The following is an 18,510-nucleotide window of genomic DNA, read 5'->3' on the forward strand; positions in this document are numbered from 1 at the left end:
CATGGGACGATCAGTCTTGGCCCTTGCTCCCCTCTTCAGTTCACTCACCCGTTCCTCCAAAGCTGAAGTAGGTTTTCCATCCCACTTTGTCATGTCTTCTCCGTGATCCAGCAGGTAAAACCATAGGGTACCCCGTGGCGTATACCTTCTGTATCTCCTCTCTTGAACAATAGGACGCCTTTTGTTAATAGCTGAGACGTGTGTTGGTACACGTGAGGAGCTGGATAAATCAGGTAGATCGTCCCTCAATTGTTTGAGGTCCTGGGACAGTTTTTTCACAGCTGAGATGATGGAAGGGGTGAGATTGTCTTCGAACTCTCGGAGTTTATGAACCATTTCATCCACTGTTAGTGGTACTATGTCATTCCAGGTCACTGTTGCCAATGAATGGGCATATGATGACGGTGCATTCCGTGTAAGTTTTCGCCACATGGGTCGTGTACATTCAAGTTCATCTGGATCTATGGGTGTATCCCCGTTATTTGGCTTGATGTGATAGAGCATCTCTATGATGGCCGATTCCCTCAGAGACTGGATGCCTTTGTCTATAGTAGTCCACTTGGCCGAACGACTCGTAACATCGTCCTTTCTTTCACAGCTGCCAAGAGCCGCCTCCAAAGGCTGAGGGGATTTTTCTCTCTTGCAATTGCTTTGTCAATTCCCCCTTCTCTAGCAAGTGATCCCAGCTGCTTGGCTTCTGTACCTTCTAGTTCGTGACCATCGGCCCCATTGTCCCAGCATCGGAGTAACCAGGTGATGATGTGCTCCCCTGGTTGACGGGTAAAATCTTTTCGCATATTCCGCAGCTCGGTTGAGGTCCGAGGTCGAGAAGTTACCTCTTCTTCTTCTTCTTCGTCATGTGATGATGACTCCTGATCAGATTCTGGACCGGGTGGTGAATTCATTGGTTCTTCATCTCGCTTCACCCTTTTTGCCTCCTTTTTGCTTGTTCTCTTGTGTACAGGGGCAACCGATATTGGTACGAAGTGGTCCTCTGGTTTGGCTGCAGTGATTATCACTGTGGTTTGAGTAGCAACTGTACTTGCTGCTGGGGGTGGTGTAGCTGCTGTGCTTGGAGCTGGGGTAACCGCGCTGTCTGTTGCAGTTGAAGTTTGAGCAGCTGCTGTACTTGCCACTGGGGTAGCTGCTTGGTTCATTGAGGCCAAAGTTTGAGTAGCGACTGTACTTGTTGCTGGGGGTGGTGCAGCTGCTGTGCTTGGAGCTGGGGTAACCGTGCTGTCTGTTGCAGTTGAAGTTTGAGCAGCTGCTGTACTTGCCACTGGGGTACCTGCACAGTTCATTGCAGCCAAAGTTTGAGTAGCGACTGTTGCTTTGCCCTCAGATCCACCGACATTCTTTTCCTTTTGAAGGTGCTGGATAGTGTTGAACAAGGCCCTGTAAGCATAGGCCAAGCCCCAGCACGTTGCCATGATTTGTCCATCTCTGGTATGGCCAGAATGACCACACACCTCATTTAAGTGTTTTACTAATTCTTCTGGATTTTGCAGTTGTTCGGTAGTGAAATTCCAAAGTACTGGAGGGGCCCACTGACCTAGATACTTGCCCATACTATCCCACACACCCTGCCATTCATGGCTGTCCAGCCTCAGGGAAAATCTCTCGGTCCTCCCACATCGTTGTTTGACCCCAGACAAGACCCAAACCTGACTCTGCTTAACTCTTGAAATCAGTAGTGGGCAAAACACACTCTGTATGCGTGCTAGCATGGTGATTCCCATCACCATCAGCAAACAAGTCTCAACAGCATTAAAAGGCCATTCAAAAAATCCAAAACTCTCAAATGCAAATGGTCTGGGGGGACGACTGGGAGGGTAAAAGGATGTCTCCTTCACAGGTTGAGCACCTGAGAAGGAGAAAAAAGATGTGTAATTGCTAAGCACCTCCATCATATACCTCCCAAAGTATAAAGGTGGTGACCACACTGGGAACATAAGCCAGATCAGTTTCATGATCAATGATTCTATTGTATTACAAGTCATTACCATAAAGTACAATGGGACAAAAACCTTAGCCCAAGCCCCACACTTGAAAAACACTAATACAGCAAATACCAGATGGACGTAAGATGCAATATACTGAAACTGTGAGATCAAGAGGAAAAACCTTGAGAGCCAATAAATCAGCATTGTGACGAGTGACTCTCAATCCAGTCAGATCTGTCCTTATCTCAACCCCTCGAGCCCCACGTTGGGCGCCAAAAATAACTGTTGTGGTTTAAACCCAGTCAGGTAACTTGTTCACTCACTCCCAGTGAGTGGTGCCGAGCTGACAACAATCGAGGTCCGTCCCTCCCCCCCCCCCCCCCCCCCCCCGGGACTCTCCCCTTCCCCACTCCCAGAGGAACGGGGAGGAGGATCGAAAAAGTGCAACTCCCACGGGTTGAGACAAGAACAGTCCAGCAACCAACGTACAACACAAATCACCACCGCTACTATCAACTACAACAATGATAAGGGAAAATAACAAAGGAAGAGAATACGATACCACCGGCCAAGAAAGCGAGTTCCACCCGGAAGCCCGTGTCCTTCCGGGTAACTCCCCGTTACCCCCCACCCCGGGCATGACGTGCTGTGGTATGGAATACCTCCCTGGCTAGCCCGGGTCAGGCGCCCCGTATCTGCTTCCTCACAGCTTCCCCTCCTCCCTGGCAGAGCATGAGCCTCACAATGTCCTTGGTCAGGGTAAACATCAGTTAGCAACAACCTAAAACATCGACTTCACCAACACTGTTCTCAGGCTGGAAGTCAAAACACAGCACTGCACCAGCTAACACAAAGGAAAAAAAAACATGACTGCTACTGCTGAACCCAGGACAGTTTTATACACTGAAGATTAACATTTAAACCTATGTTTGAGCCTACTATATATATAAAAACCTAAATTTATAGTGTTAAAAATGTAACTGTTGAGGAAACATCAGCCCTCACTGCTTAACATGTCCTTCTTTTGTCATATTTATAGTTGTACCTGAATGTAGAGCATATACAAATTTGGAGTTGTTTTTTCTCATTTAGAGAATGAAATTTCTGAAGATGGATATTGGAAGTAATCTTGATATACCATCAGAGGCAGGTGTTACTGGGCATTTCCAAGAGTGTCATATCTGTAACTAAGCTGTAGAAATCCTTGCTGCAGAATTGCGGATGCTAAAATATTACAATGAATGGACTGGCTGATGGGTGAGAAATCACTTTAAAGTCTCATACAATCCATGTCTGAATCCAGAAGTCCCTGAACCAGGGGTTGCTGGAGATCCTTAACATGCAAAGCTGAAACTATTCCCCTGGTCCTGTCCTCCCCTCTTGACAAACACATTCATCTGCTGGCAATGACAAGCACTGGGGGCCAGTGGAACTCTGCTGTGGTGTAAGAGGTCACTTGGAGACTCCTGCCATGCATGCCAATAGGAAAGCAGAAAATAAAATGAACCAAAGTGAGGTGCTGCCTTGAGACTGGGAGGAAACCCAAAGTGAGGCAGTGGCTGCTCTGAGAGGTTCAACTTCAGCTGATGGGAGGTGGTGCCATGTAGGTATATATCTGTGTGTGTGAATGTGTTGTGTGTACACATGGGATGAGCCTGTCATTCCAGGTAGTGTGCAAATTTTTGCATGCATACATATATAAATGCTGAACCATACATCTGGGCCATCTGTGTGGATGGGTGCTGTGGGAGGACTGCTGGCTAATGAGGTGCGTTTCAGGAGATCTGGAGACCAGTGTCTTACTTCAGCAGTGGGAATGCAGTGACTTTTGTGGTCAGTGTGGTAACATCTGTATTACTCTCTCTACTGAAGGAATATTGTACCACAAACTCTCTGTTCCAGAGGACAAGTGTTTGCTAGTGACAGTTGTTCTAGTAGTGATTCTGGTTTTAATCCCTTTCTTTTATCTTATCACCTGATGTTCACAATTGACTATTCAAAGCTGGAAATACTAGCATTGTTTTGAGAGGTAATGAAGCTTACTTGTTCATGTGATATCCACAGTATTCTTGCTGGCTCCAGAGCCAATTACTATTTGCATAATCAAGTTCTTAATTGACATTTTTCCTTAAGGTGGAGTATAATCTATGCATTTTTACCCTCATGTAAATGAGGGGAAGAAATGCATTTTCAGCTGTATTTCTGGCTTCACATTAGGCAAGAGCAGGCATTGCAAGGCCTGCCTGTCATTAGCGTGGTGTGGCATTTGGATTTGCATTACAGTTAGCAGCAAGGACTGTGCTTCTGTAAATCCACAGACTGATCTTTAATCTGACTGTAGAGCAGATCTGCAATAATATTAGCAGGTTGTGTTCTTTCACATTTCTTTTCAGCATTTATTCCTTTCATGTGGTTTGCCCATTTGTACTTGTATACAGATGTATATGTGTATTTTATATTCTTATTATTCAAAAGCCTGAATTTCTGTAACTGATGTATGTTTTTCCTATATTGACTGTTAAATACTTATCTGTATCTTTAATACATTTTATGTTGAGCTTTAATTTTGATGTCAGTTTTGTTCCTCTGAAGGACATTTTATTACTAGGTCTGGCCATGTTTGTGCATTTTTTCCTGCTTCTCAGTACAGTGCCTTAATCTTAGTAAAAGCTTCCCTATGCTTTCTTCCTTTAGTGTTTCTGCCTTTCACAGTGAATTTGGAAGTTCTTGAAGAACAAACTCATGTTTGTGATGTGTAGGCAGCAGTCTCAATATCTGGAGATATAAAATTTGCAAGTTTGTGTTGCTTTTCTACTAGGATGTGGTTTTGCATGGGGAAGTTGCTGTGGGCTGGAGTCCATGCCCATGACACAGTAATTGTTGTGCCTCCTTCAGGAGCAGAGGGGGAGATGTGAGGAAAAAATAGAGGAAGGAAGGTCAGGATCATTCATTACCCCCCAGGGAAATTCAGCAGGCAAAGCCTAAATTGGAAGGCTGTTTCAATCAGAAGTATTTTGCCACTGGAGGAATAAGTTTATGGACAGCAGTTGGATCCAAGGGATGGAGAATTCAGGAATACAATTCATATTTTCACTCTCTTTGACATAAAAGCTTTCGGGGTTTTCTTCTGTCTTCCCCCCCGCCCCTTTGTTTTCAACTAGGTTTTTGTTTGTTTGTTTGTTTTGTTTGGGTTTTTATGTTGGTGGTGTTTTGGTTTTTTTTTCTTTGGTGGGGGTGTTTGGTTGGTTTGGTTTTTTTTTTTAGTTAGTGGATAAGCAGCTTCTTAAGAGCTGCTACTTGTTTTCCATTAAAATGGCTGCTGTGACACAGGTGTAGACTGAAATTCTTATGACGTCTGTGACTTGGTTCTGCTCTCTGTTGAATATAACACTTTCTGTGGTTGTGGAGCTCTGTGCAGGTTGGGCCACATATTTATTGTATTTTTTTTCTTTTTTTTTTTTTTTTTTTTTGGCAATATTATGAATACAGGCTTTGAGAGTGTGTCTGGGAGTCAACTACCCTTGCCCAGGCACTGCAGCCAGTTCTGGGATGTCACTTCCCTCATGCCCACCCAGCACATGACATTTCTCCTGCTGCAATCCTCTTCCAAGATGGGCAGGACCTCTAAATCTCCATTATAGTTTAAATCCCTTCTGAGCTCAATTGGGTGACAAGAATCCTTACCTACTATTCCTTTGAATTAAGAAGTTAATCTTATCTATTGATAAGCAGCTAATTGTATCTGATCAGTACCAACAGGATATCACCAGGAATATATTTTGCAAGGTGTTGAAGTAATGTACTTTTTAACTCTCCAGCTGTATTGTTGGGCTTTATTTCATCTCTTTTCTACCTGATCAGGATTTTCTTTGATTTGTTTAATTAAAATCAGCTCACTCCAGCCAGGCTGGAATGTCCAATAATAACTGCTTATTAAGTAGTGGGAGCTTTGAAGTTATTAATTTAAATTATTTTATTCCACAGGTTTTGCTCAAATTAAATGGAAAGACAAATTAAACAATGATTTAATTAAGTGGAAGAGATAGAATGTAGAGGCAGATTTAGAAGGTGAAGATCTAAAGAAGCATATTCTTCCAGTTGTGACATCTAACAGATTTAATCCTTCATCAGCGTGGTGAAGCAGGGATTTACTGTCATTCAGAGGATAATGAAGAATCCAACAGCAAGAATTATGTTACAAGATAAGAAACTAAACTAATGAGTATAGCTCTACAAACCTGAATAAAAAACTCCACAGAAGAGATTAAAAGAAACAAAGCATGTATTGTTGGAAAGAAATCTCATACAGTCAAGCCTTGATACATACACAAAATTGCTGTAATATGATGACAAATAACTTTATAGAATAGATATACACCTATAGAGAAACTTGTAAAAATAAGCTTCACAATGCATTGGGGCAGTCAAGGATGACCTGCCATGAAATAAATATTTCAATAATAATCATGCCAATTTGTTCATGTTAATTAGATTTATGGTTTGTGCATGCAGAGAGTTAAAATGCCACAGAAGTAACAATTATCTCTTAACATTTCATTTAACATTAGATTATTAAGATATATTTCTATTGTGACAAGTTCACAGGTCCATTTTGAATGGATATGGAACACTGTTTGATAATTTCAAGAAGGTTCTCCAGCTAGGGTAGCAGAACCTAATATTAAACTTCCTCACAATCTAGGTTGAATATTTACTATTTCAAGTAATTTATGGTAATAAGTTTATTATTTTCTGAATAAATTTAACAGCGTGTTTTAAGTATTCTAAACTGCAGTTGGGCTATTTGAGATCACAATGACTTTAGTTGGTCACAAGTTGCTCTGACAGCAATAATTGCAAGTTAAATGTTATTGTCATGCACATAAGAAAAGATAATGATAGCTTTGTCTTTTTTAGAGAGTAGACTTATGTGGTGGAGGGTCTTTTGCTCTAGAAAGCCATCCATGTACTTATGAAACTAAATAATGCTAAGTAATAGTGGAAAAAGACTCAAATTCAGTTTTTCCTTCTGTATCACTAATTAATACCCTCTAATATTAATTTTTCTGTTTTTTCCCTTCTAATTTCATAATAAGGACATATTCCTAATTCACAGTAAATTATATGGGGAAAGAGTCAGGTGCCAGAATCCATTCTTAAAGCAGTAGAATTACTTGAAAAAAAAGTATAACTTATGGTGACATATGTGGATTACTAAGTATCTCTACAGTTGCAAAACCACTTTGGTTTATGTTTGAATAATGCCCAATCCATAGACGTCCTGGTCTCTGACTTCTGCCCTTGGGTATGACATTATTCTTATTTTTGTTGTTGTTGTTATTATTATTATATTACTACTACTATTATCATTGGAAAAGTGGTTTTCCCATCTATTACCGTTGTAGCCTACTGGCTATGAGAACACAGAGGTAGCTGGAAAGGAAAACTACATCACAGGATATATTCAAGTTCACCAGGGTTTTACTGACTTCAACACATCTCGTTGGCATTTCTGCAGGCTTGTTGTCAATCATGAAACGGTACCATGCTGGTGGCAAGGAGTGGTCACAAACCAGGCCCTGAATTCTCGTTCACTGCAGCTCCAGTGAGGCAAACTTTGTGCTGCAGTAGGGATTGTGGAGGATGTGGTGTCCCTCCTGTGAGCATTCAGGAACTGGAAAGGGTGAAAAAGGACAATGATTAAATAGTTAATTGGATACTGTTAATCACCTTTTAAAGGGGTACATCCTCTTTTGTTCAGATTCAGTTCAAGGCAAACACTAGGAAAAGATAGAATTTGGAATTAAATATGTAAACTTGGAAGCTTGGTAACATAAAAATTTTAGTTATCTAGATTTTCATCATATCTGAATCAGAACCAGAAGCCTTAAACCTTTAATATGACCTCATTCTATTTTTAGGGATTAACATCTGAATTGCTCCTCCTCAGAAATCAAATGATGTTCTGAGGTTCCAAAGCCTTGTGATTTTTGAAAATAGTTTTGTTTTTTTTTTCATATATTATATGCATGAGCATTTTAATTATGACATAAATTGATGCTCAAATGAATTTCATATACTTTTAAATACATTTTTAGAATAACAAAACTAAGAAATGCAAAGAGAAAAAGAAATGGCAAAAAAACAATATTACAAGGTTTTTAGAAATAAATTCAGGTTAGGCTTGCAGATTGTCAAGGTTTAAGCTCAGCCAGTAACTCAGAACCATGCAGCCGCTTGCTCACTCCCCCCGTTCTTCCTCCCTCAGTTCCCGGAGGGATGGGGAGGAGAATCAAAAGAATGTAACTCCCACAGGCTGAGATAAGAACAGTCCAGTAACTAAGGTATAACACAAACCACTGCTGCTACCACCAATAATAATAATGATAAGGGAAATAACAAGGGAAGAGAATACAGCTGCTCACCACCCACTGACTGATACCCAGCCCAACCTGAGCAGTGATCTAGCCCTTCCAGGTAACTGCCCCCAGTTTATATAGTGGGCATGACATGCAGTGGTATGGAATACCCCTGTGGCTAGTTTGGGTCAGGTGTCCTATCTCTGCTTCCTCCTGGCTTCCCCTCCTCCCCAACAGAGCATGAGACTGAAAAAGTCCTTGGTCAGAGTAAACATTACAGAGCAACAACTAAAAACATCAGTGTTATCAGCGCTGTTCCCAGGCTGAAAGTCAAAACCACAGCACTGCACCAGCTACTAAGAAGGAGAAAAATGACTGCTACTGCTGAACCCAGGACACAGATATTCACAGGTCAGACTCACCTGAGGCATGTACTCATAAAGCCAAATACATGAGAATTTCTGTGCATGCATCTGTCGTGGTTTAAACCCAGTCAGGTAACTTGTTCACTCACTCCCAGTGAGTGGTGCTGAGCTGACAACAATCGAGGTCCGTGTCCGTCTTCCCCCCCCCCCGCACAGGAGCTCTCCCCTTCCCCACTCCCGGAGGAACGGGGAGGAGGATCGAGAGAGTGCAACTCCTACGGGTTGAGACAAGAACAGTCCAGCAACAAATCACCACCGCTACTATCAGCTAAAACAATGATAAGGGAAAATAACAAGGGAAGAGAATACGATACCACCGGCCAAGAAAGCGAGTTCCACCCGGAAGCCCCTGTCCTTCCGGGTAACTCCCAGTTACCCCCCCACCCCGGGCATGAAGTGCTGTGGTATGGAATACCTCCCTGGCTAGCCCGGGTCAGGCGCCCCGCCTCTGCTTCCTCACAGCTTCCCCTCCTCCCTGGCAGAGCATGAGCCTCACAGAGTCCTTGGTCAGGGTAAACATCACTTAGCAACAACCGAAAACATCGGCTTCACCAACACTGTTCCCAGGCTGGAAGTCAAAACACAGCACTGCACCAGTTAACACAAAGGAAAAAACATGACTGCTACTGCTGAACCCAGGACAGCATCACAAAATTTAAATCAAAACTGCTGCCCCATAATGTGTGTTTGTTTACACACCTGCCCCATTTATTTTTATGTATCTCTTGATTTTTTTTTTTTACAGAATATTCAGTAGTTTCTCATCAACTCATATGCTGGGTTTGTCTGGGATAGATTAAATTTTCTTCACAGTAGCTACTAGTATGGGGTGATGTTTTGAATTTGTGCTGCAAACAGTGCTGATAACAGGGATGTTTTAGTTAGTACTGAGCTCATGTAAATGAGGTCAAGGCCTTTTCTGCTCCTCACCAATGTGTCCTGGGGACAGGGTTGGGACAGCTGACCCTAAAAGACCCAACGGATATTCCATACCATATGGTGTCATGCTCAGTATGTGAAACTGGTGAGAAGGAAGGGCAGACATTTGGAGTAATGGCATTTGTCTTCCTAAGTAACTATTGTACATGATGGAGCCCTGCTTTCCTGGAGATGGCTGAACATCTGCCTGCCCTTGGGAAGTGGTGGATGAATTCCCTGGTTTGCTTTGCTTGTACAATCATACCTTTTACTTTACCTATTAAATTGTCTTTATCTCAACACATGATTTTTTTTCTCTTTACTCTTCTGTTTCTCTCCCTCATCCTCTTAGGGGGAGTGAGTGAGTGGATGCGTGGGGCTTAGTTGCCAGCTGGGCTAAACCACGACACCTAATAAAAATAAGCCTTGCAGTGATTCTTTGAAAGGCTGTTTATTTTAAAAAAGCTGATCATGTAGAAAAATGGGCCTATTCTTGGTTATCTTATACATTTCTCTATGAGGCAAAGTCCATTTTTGCTGTATTAGCATTGTAGAGCAGGCCACAGGAGGAGACAGAGGTGGAGCTGCTCCCTGTTATGCATTGGCAAAAAAAGGCTCAGCTAATTTCTTGCTGCAGTTATCTTTAATTGCTAATGGTGACGTAAGTGGCAGAGAACACATCACAGGAATAGCTCAAACTGGTTTCAGGAGTGAGCCTGGGAGTTAGCAAAATCACCTCTTTGCACTGTAAATAGAGCTTATTTATGTGATGTTATTGACAGAGAATAAGACCCCTCCCCATAATAGCATTTTTAAAATGTCATTTTCAGATGGTAACTCTGTTTTAATATTACGCCAGTGGCACTCTGAAACAGATTTATCATTTTTATTTTATTGACAAGATACTCAGAAGGTCAAAGTCAATCCATTTATGGTACTATTTTTAAAGATTATTTTTATTGTGCCAAAGGCAAAGCAATGGAATACAAGACAAATGGGGACAAAATGTAGCGTAACAGAGCCTTTATTGCAGTTTTCACGGAACTAAACTGTCAAAGCAATGGTGCAATACCAATGCAAAATTCAGCTGAATTAATGAAATTGCTTTTTTAAGTAAAAAATGAGTGCCCTAAGCTTTTCTACAGGTAAGAGACATTTTAGAGAGGGAACACTTGGAAATACTGCGCCTCTAACTAAATCTGGTATCCAGTTCCCTCCCTCAGATGTCCTTTCTGGAGATCTGGGCCCAGCAGATGGGACAATATGGAGGCTGTCCTTTGCCACTTCCCAACCCAAGGGAATAAGTGACATTTCATCAAACCAACTATGGTCTGACAGAAATGAAAAATTTACCCTCTATTTAAAAACTTTTAAAGAATGCAGACCCTTGCCAATTGCTTCAATATCACTCAGTACTTCAGAAGCATTAACAGGAACAGGACTTTGGCTCAAGGCTCTTTTTGCTTGCCCCAAGTACCTGCTTTCTGAAGAGAAAAAAAGTCTAAAAGTAAACATCTCTTTGTACAGTATTTCAACAGAAATCCTGTAAGAGCACTGTCATATCATTAACTGCATTCACTTTCTCAATAATATCAAATACTTCTTTAAATGTAATTAATAACCTTCTGTTCAATATGTATTAGTTATAATCCAAATTCACAAAGCACGTCATGGTCTTACCAGTGATTAACTACTCTGTCTAAACAATGCACATATATTAAACACCGAGATGTGGCTAATTATTTTTCATCCTTCACATAGTTTTGTTTGCAGTAGTTTAGAAGATGCTGTTTTGCATATTAACGTTAGAGGAGTTGAATGCTGCAGATGGGACTTGAAAAAGGCAGGGAGGGACTCGGAGGAGCACAATACCAAGAGGCATGCAAGGTCAGTAAAGAGTGGAGTATTCACCCATTAAATTTAACAGTAGTTGTGACAAAAGCCACGTGTTCGATCCAAGGAACATATATGTGAGTCTCTGTCCCAAGCAGCCACCACCTCTAAAGGTGTATTTTATTCTCTATTAAATGTCAGAGTATGTTTATATACCCGTGACTGGGTTTAGTCATGCTTGCAGGCTGTTATTGAGGGGGCAGCAGTGCAAATTGATCCACTGTCAGCTCCCCTGGAGCCAGCCTGACGGATTTTGTTCTCACCCTGATGCAGATCAGACTGAATCACACTGTCGTCAATGGTGGTGTGCTGACACAGAGCAGGAGGGAGCTCAAGCAAAAGCTCACCTAGGTTTTGCAGCAAGCCATAATCAAAACAATCCCTCAATTATCAAGTTTCCCTTGTAAAATGGTGCTTATTACAGCCTCATGACACACTCATTGTAAACTTTAACATGTAAATTGCAGGCCATAGTATAAGTTAATTATTATGCCTTTCCTGCAGAAATAAAGTCATTGCTGTTATCATCTGTATTATGAAAATGTTATTTAAAAAAAAACCAAGAATACACAGCTGAGCCCTGTTGGTTGTACACCTGAGGGATGCCCAGCTACACTCTAATCAGATGAAGCCTTCCTCTTCATTTTTAATTCATGACAAAGTCAGATGCGGATGTCAAGCTTGTGTACAGTGATGAAGTGCTCAATATTGCAATTGTTCCCCCTGTTGTGTGGAACAATAAAAGTCCACATCCATGTCTTCTGTGGAGTCGCTGTTACTCAGTGGCCTGAAGGCTAGATTGCCTTTGAAAAGGAAGTATTTAATCACCCAGCTCTATTCCTACTGATTGCGTTAAAAGGGCTTATGAAAAAAATGTTGGCTTTTCAGGGAGCTGTGCGCTCATGATTGTTATGACCATTCAAATTTCCTTCAGGAAGAAATTAAACTGTGTAGTGAAAATTTGTTGCTCTCAGTCCAGAATATTCTTGGTATCTGGTGATTTAGTCTCCTGGAAAAACCTTCTTCCTAAACCACCACCACACTCCATATAGGCAAGGAGCTGTTGCTAAGACATAAGGATTTGTTCACTTTACTAGACTTAAAGCATTTTTTAAAGCCAACAATTTTGTGGCAGCAGCTTGCTGCAAAGAGACACTGAGTAGTTCCTTTTCGACACAAAAAGCAAACAGGTAACAACTGTTGCAGCTGCTAAGATGGCATTAGAGTAACTCTTGATAAAACAAGTCCTGTGGGGAAAAATCTATCTCTGCTGAAGTCATGAGGGATGTTGCTGTTAATGCCTGGACGTTGAGATTCACCTGACGTTAATGTACAGGAAGTTGTTATGTGCACATGAAATGAGGGGTAGCCAGTAGGCTTGCTGGGGAGAGCCTCCTGCAGAAGGCAGAATCATCCAGAAATTTCATAAGGTATTGCTCAGAAAATGTATATCTGAAGTCGTGTTTCATGCTGAAATACTGCTGTGGACCTGGGGTATGGCTCTCAGCTAAAGGAAACATCAATGGCTGGAGAAGACATGCGTGTCAGTAGATCCTGGGGGCAGCAGCCTAGAGGTCTATTCTTGGTGGGTTGCTCAGTATTGTACCAGGGGACTGAGGCTCCATGATTATACCAGGAACCAGCCAAACAAGTCTGGAAAGGTGCTTTTAGGGCATTACTTTGGGATACCCCCAGCACACATCTATACATTTAACACCTTAAACATCTGCTGGCTGGAGCTTAGTTTCAGGAGGTTGGTAGCTCTATGGTTTGCAAGCAGCTGAGCCACCTGTGCACTTCTTTGGCAGAGGCACTGGTGGAAAAGAGGTTGCTGTAAGGACCACCAGGCATGCGCTATGGGTGCATCTACCCTAGATAATACTCATGACCATAGGAGGAAGCACCGGACATGTCAGGGAGGAATGCCAGGAAAACTGGAGCAGCAGGCTGAAAACTTAAAGGAAATAATTCACTAAAACTTTTGCTTTTACTTCTAAAGACGGGTGAGTGCAGGTGTGACAGAACTTTGCCTGTCACTCTTGCTCCCAGTAAATATCAGTGGCTTATGTGGAAGAACGTTTAAGGAGCTGTGAGATTTTGTTTTTTTGCTTTGAATAGTGGCTGCAAATCAAATAATATCAATAGGTGGTGGCAGCTAGAAAACCCTTAAAGAAATATAGTCTACAAGCCTGAGGTACATGTTTGTTTTGGGCTAAGTGGTGCCAGCCACGCAATATATTTAAAGGGCATTCTAAAGCTCTGGGAAATAGCAGATGGGTTGCAAAATAATTTTTGTGTGGAGAATAAATGAAAACCCAGTGGCTGATCAAGGATATACTAACCGACAGCACCATTTTGCAATGTGGTGTAATTGTTGTTTGATGAGGAAAGATATATTCCCAGATTCAGCTTTCTTTCTTGCCAGTCATTCCCCACATTGTGGGAGCCCAGCTGGAGCTTTCCCCCAAAGCAGCAGCGAGCCCCAGAGCTGGGAAGCAGGGTTGTCCACTGGCTTCCATACGGCTTTGCTCAAAGGCAGAAAGAGGTGCTGGGAGGCTTTTGAAGTACAACATTTGAAATACGCACATGTATGTATATCTAAGTATGTGCATGCGTATATAAGTCATAAACTCACAGAATGGTTTAGGTGGAAGGGATCTTAAAGATCATCTAGTTTCACCCTCACACCATGACTTTTATATATATATATATTTTTCAACTTATGCATGAGAATACTCATAATTTTGACATTTGTATGCCATGCAGTAAATTTTTTAAGTCCCTCTCTGGCAGATTTTCAGATTTCTACTCTTTGCTTCTTACCATCCATATTGGAACAAAACATTTTCCAGAGCATTTGTAATTTCAATTCACAGGAAAAATATGAAAGGTTTTCATTTGGAAAAATCAGTCCAAAATACCTAGGCTATTAAGCCATAACTCTAAATCAGTTGCAGACAAGGGATGTGTTCGCTTTCTTCTCTTTCTGTTTTAGAGACAGTAGGAAACCTTTTAATCACCAGCCACTTCCATGCCCAGTGGCTGCATTTCACTGATGTATCAAAGCTCAAGTGAAAACTTCTGAAGCTTTCAACCTGTCAGTGCCATCCACTTCCCCACATTACGATTTACCATACACTGAAAGAGAGTTTGAGCTGAAAAGGAAGGCATATGTTGGAAAAGGAAAATTCTTTCCAAGCTCTTAATGGATGTGTTTAAAATAACAGAAGAAAGCTGTTATCTGACAAGATTTACAAATTTCTTTTGGCGGATGCAAGTTCCATGTAAAATATAACCTATTAACAGATAAGGCATTTGTAGCTAAGTAACATCCAACAGCTTGTGACAGGTGAAAGTTGCTGCTTTATTTCACGAGTACTTGCTAAGATTTTAATGCAATTATTCTGCATGCTGATGACAAAAATTTTAATCCTAAAAGTATTCAGAGACAGAAATTTGTGCATGGGAAAGTGATCACTCCATAAAAATGCTTGAACCATGTGTTCTCCTTTGGTATAAAACATAATAATTGCATAAAAAACTTAGCTAATAAATAAAGCTATTTTCAGGTAATTCAGAAGCAGAAGAACCTCCTACTTAATTGAAATGATAAGAAAGAGCATTGTATAAACACCACATACTCATGACTGGGTCTTTTAACAAGTCATAATGAGATCATAAGACAAAATTGATAGAGGTAAGTGAACCATCATGTAAAATGAATGTAATTATAGAAAATTTGACCCAGGAAGAGGCTGAGCACCCACTGAAAAGAATAAGCTGTTTTTCAGATGTATTATTTGTACTAATAACAGACAGAATTAAGAAGGAAAGTCCAGCCAAGCAGGTACATGGTTTTCTAGGAATCTGCTTCTTAATGCTTCCCCTTAGATATAACACTGTTTTGAAAATAAGACATATTCTTGTAACCCAGGGAACTCAGGAGATAATTAAAGACTCTTTAACATGTATGTCTCATAAAGTAAGCACTCTTCTTTCTTCTTTAGACTGTTCAACTCTAGGGATCTGCTATGTTTGGAAGGAAATTCATCCTCCTGCAGTGCCTAAGTGTGATCCAAGCACCACGGATAGAAGCAGGTATGTGGGGAAAGATCCCTTTCCTCTTTCCCTCATCCCCACAAATGCTTTATACAACACCCTTGAGATTTTGTACTTAAGGCATATGTAACTGAATCTCTTACTAGAGATTGCTCCAATCAGGCAGGATTGGGAAGCCTATTGCTTAATTCTTAGGGAATTTGGGGGCTTGGGGGATTTTGTTGAGGTGGGTTTTTTTTTGATTTTTTTTCATGCACAAAAGTGATAGCATGAGACCCTGAGAGAAAATGTAGTTGAAAAAAATCCTCCTACAATCTCAACGTGTTGTCTATATGATACATCCCACTTTCATTTGCTTGGGAACAAGGTCACTCATCATCCTGGTCTTCTGTGGAGCAATATATTATTGACAAACCAAGGGCCCATGTTCAGTTCCAGAGAAAACAATTATTTATTTATGCTAATATTTCTTATCTTGAGTTGCATTTCTATTTTTAACTTGTGGTTTATAAAGGAGAAATATGAAACCTTTCTTCTAGCCTGTGTTTCCTCTGAATGGTGTGCAGAACAATGCAGTACATACAGCTCACACAGGAGGATGCGGAAAAAGGCAGACATGCATTTTGCACAGGACCAGAAGAGGTATCAAGAGAGGCTGACAATGTAGGTGACAAGAGGTCCCTCTGAGAATCATGAACAAAGTCTGAGGAACTTCTGGGCAGTTTAATGTGGAGTTTGGAGCACTGTCACAAATGTTCTGAAAAGTGCTTTCTTCAGTGCTCCATAAGTAGAGAGAATGAAGGAACTGAGTGTTTATGCTCAGGGACAACACCACATGCATGGTCAACTGACCTGGAGGAGCCAGGAAGTTACCAGCAGAAGTGTCCTTTAAAATGTTTTGGTCTCCAGGACTCACTAGCTGTTATCTCTCATTATCGTGAAATTTGCTCACAAATAATATGATAGGCAAAGAGGGACAATGCATGATCACATGGATAAAAATCAATGGGCAGCTGTACAGGAGAGGTGAAGCCTGCAGTTCCCCTGCTTTGCAAAATACAGCTTAATCTATTGAATGTGCCAGTTAGAAAAAGCAACAAAGCCAAATCATGTCAGTTACTCTATTAAATTTTACCGGGTCTTGTCCTTGCTAATTCTGGCTCAGCTTCAGAGCCAGGAAGGCTGAAACTCTGAATATGGAAATCACCTACCATTGCTGTGTCAGAAGAGAACTAAAAACCTCATAAAATCCTTCAAGTTATCTCTAAGTTAATGGTGATGCCTTCAAGTACTTCTGAGCAATCAATAAAAGAAAATTATAATTTTTGTTATTGATTGGTCTATTTTGCTCTCGTTCCTCAGAACAAAAAAGTGATAAATGAAAAGGTTCTTTCTTACCTCCTAATCTCACTTGAACATACACTTGCAAATATAGCTTTCCTAAATAGCAGTACCAAAAGCAAACTCACGTTTAATTTTAGAACCCACTGGGCTCTATTCAGATGGAAATTTGATTTCCATGGTTTACCCCTTTGAGAGCTGGAGCGATTTCCAAGCCTCAACAGCCATGCAGGCTAATTACAGTTTGCGAGCCACACATTTTTCCAGACTGCTCCCATGACAAATGCTGAATTTTGGCCACATTTCCCAGCAACTTCTTCAATTTAATTCTGTATATGGGTGATAGAGCACTGGGGAAAGTGTTGCCACTAACTTATTGTCAGTGCATCCAGAATGCAGCAGAGACTGGTGGAAAGATAAGGGGAATCTGACTGAAGGCAGCTTAGCGCTGCCAAATGCCAGATTCATGTGTGTGTCCTGGGTGTGATTTAGTTCCTAATTTATGCAGGGTGATGAGGCAATTTTTCCTGCTGTTGTTTTGCTATTATTCATCACTATTATTCGTTTCATTCACTGCCACAATAGTGGTTTCGGCAGTCACACACTCGTCACATGTTTATAATGGGCTTCTCTGTCAGGGTTTTGACATTTAGAAAGAATGGTTTGGTTTGTTCTTGCCTTTGGAGTAAGGTTTTATTCATTTCTGTTCTGCAGCAGTGTACGTGGACACGCTCCACTTCCCAACTAATGCACAAACCTGGAAGGATCTTACCACCTTCCTACCCAAATTCAGGTAATCTTTGACCTTGTCCTTCATCCTGTCATAGGCTGCCCACTCTTTGAAACCTGGAGGGAGCTGATGGAGAACTGAACACACAGCAGCTCCTGCTATGGATGCAAAAAATCCTTCTCATGCGTTATAGCATTTTGGATGGATTAAAAAGTATTAAAATAAAAGGTCATGAGCTCGAAATAGTCATCAGCCTGCCTGGCCAGCTTGGTAAATGCAAGCTGTGCACTCCCAAATGTGGAAGGCAACATTAATAGATTTCTAGAAACCGAGCTTATCAGCAATCCTGTTTGGTTTTTTTGACATTTGAAAGATATGGTTTCTGTATGTATAGTCATAATTATCTTCAAAATTAATATGCATCAGTGCTTTTCTCCTATAGAAACAGGATGGTCACAGTTTCAACCAGCAGGCTCCCTCAGTCATGGTGGTATTTCAGGGGAATCTTGTACGTCTAGTTGTAAGAATACCAGCCCCCGTGTGTCTAGCACATGAATGAGATCTGTTGATGCCTTTTCATGCCATGAAAGAGCAAGGCTTTTAGTTCCTATGCACTAAACCCTACAGATAATTGCATTTACTATTTTTATTTAGACAAATTTAGTACCCATTCATGGTTCTAACATGTACTAATTTTTCTGTCTGTTTAGGGTCATCTCTGCTTTGGCTGCTTCACAGATCTCTGCTTGTTTACGAGTAGTAGAAGCTTTCATGAAAATAGCAAGGTTTCAGGAATCAATAAGGACTTCAGCTATAAGCTGCTTTTCGATATAAAAGAAAAT

The 18,510-nt window shown here is 41.2% G+C and overlaps 1 pseudogene; it reads right to left on the reverse strand.

Annotated features, from left to right (window-relative positions):
* LOC133273954 (von Willebrand factor D and EGF domain-containing protein-like) overlaps positions 1–18,510 on the reverse strand; it is a 190,506-nt pseudogene that overhangs the window by 143,679 nt on the left and 28,317 nt on the right.

The sequence above is a fragment of the Pezoporus flaviventris genome, unplaced genomic scaffold (assembly GCF_033815535.1).
Source record: "Pezoporus flaviventris isolate CSIRO_AGI_PZ_B2104156 unplaced genomic scaffold, CSIRO_AGI_Pfla_v1 ptg000001l, whole genome shotgun sequence".
Lineage (NCBI taxonomy): Eukaryota > Metazoa > Chordata > Aves > Psittaciformes > Psittacidae > Pezoporus > Pezoporus flaviventris.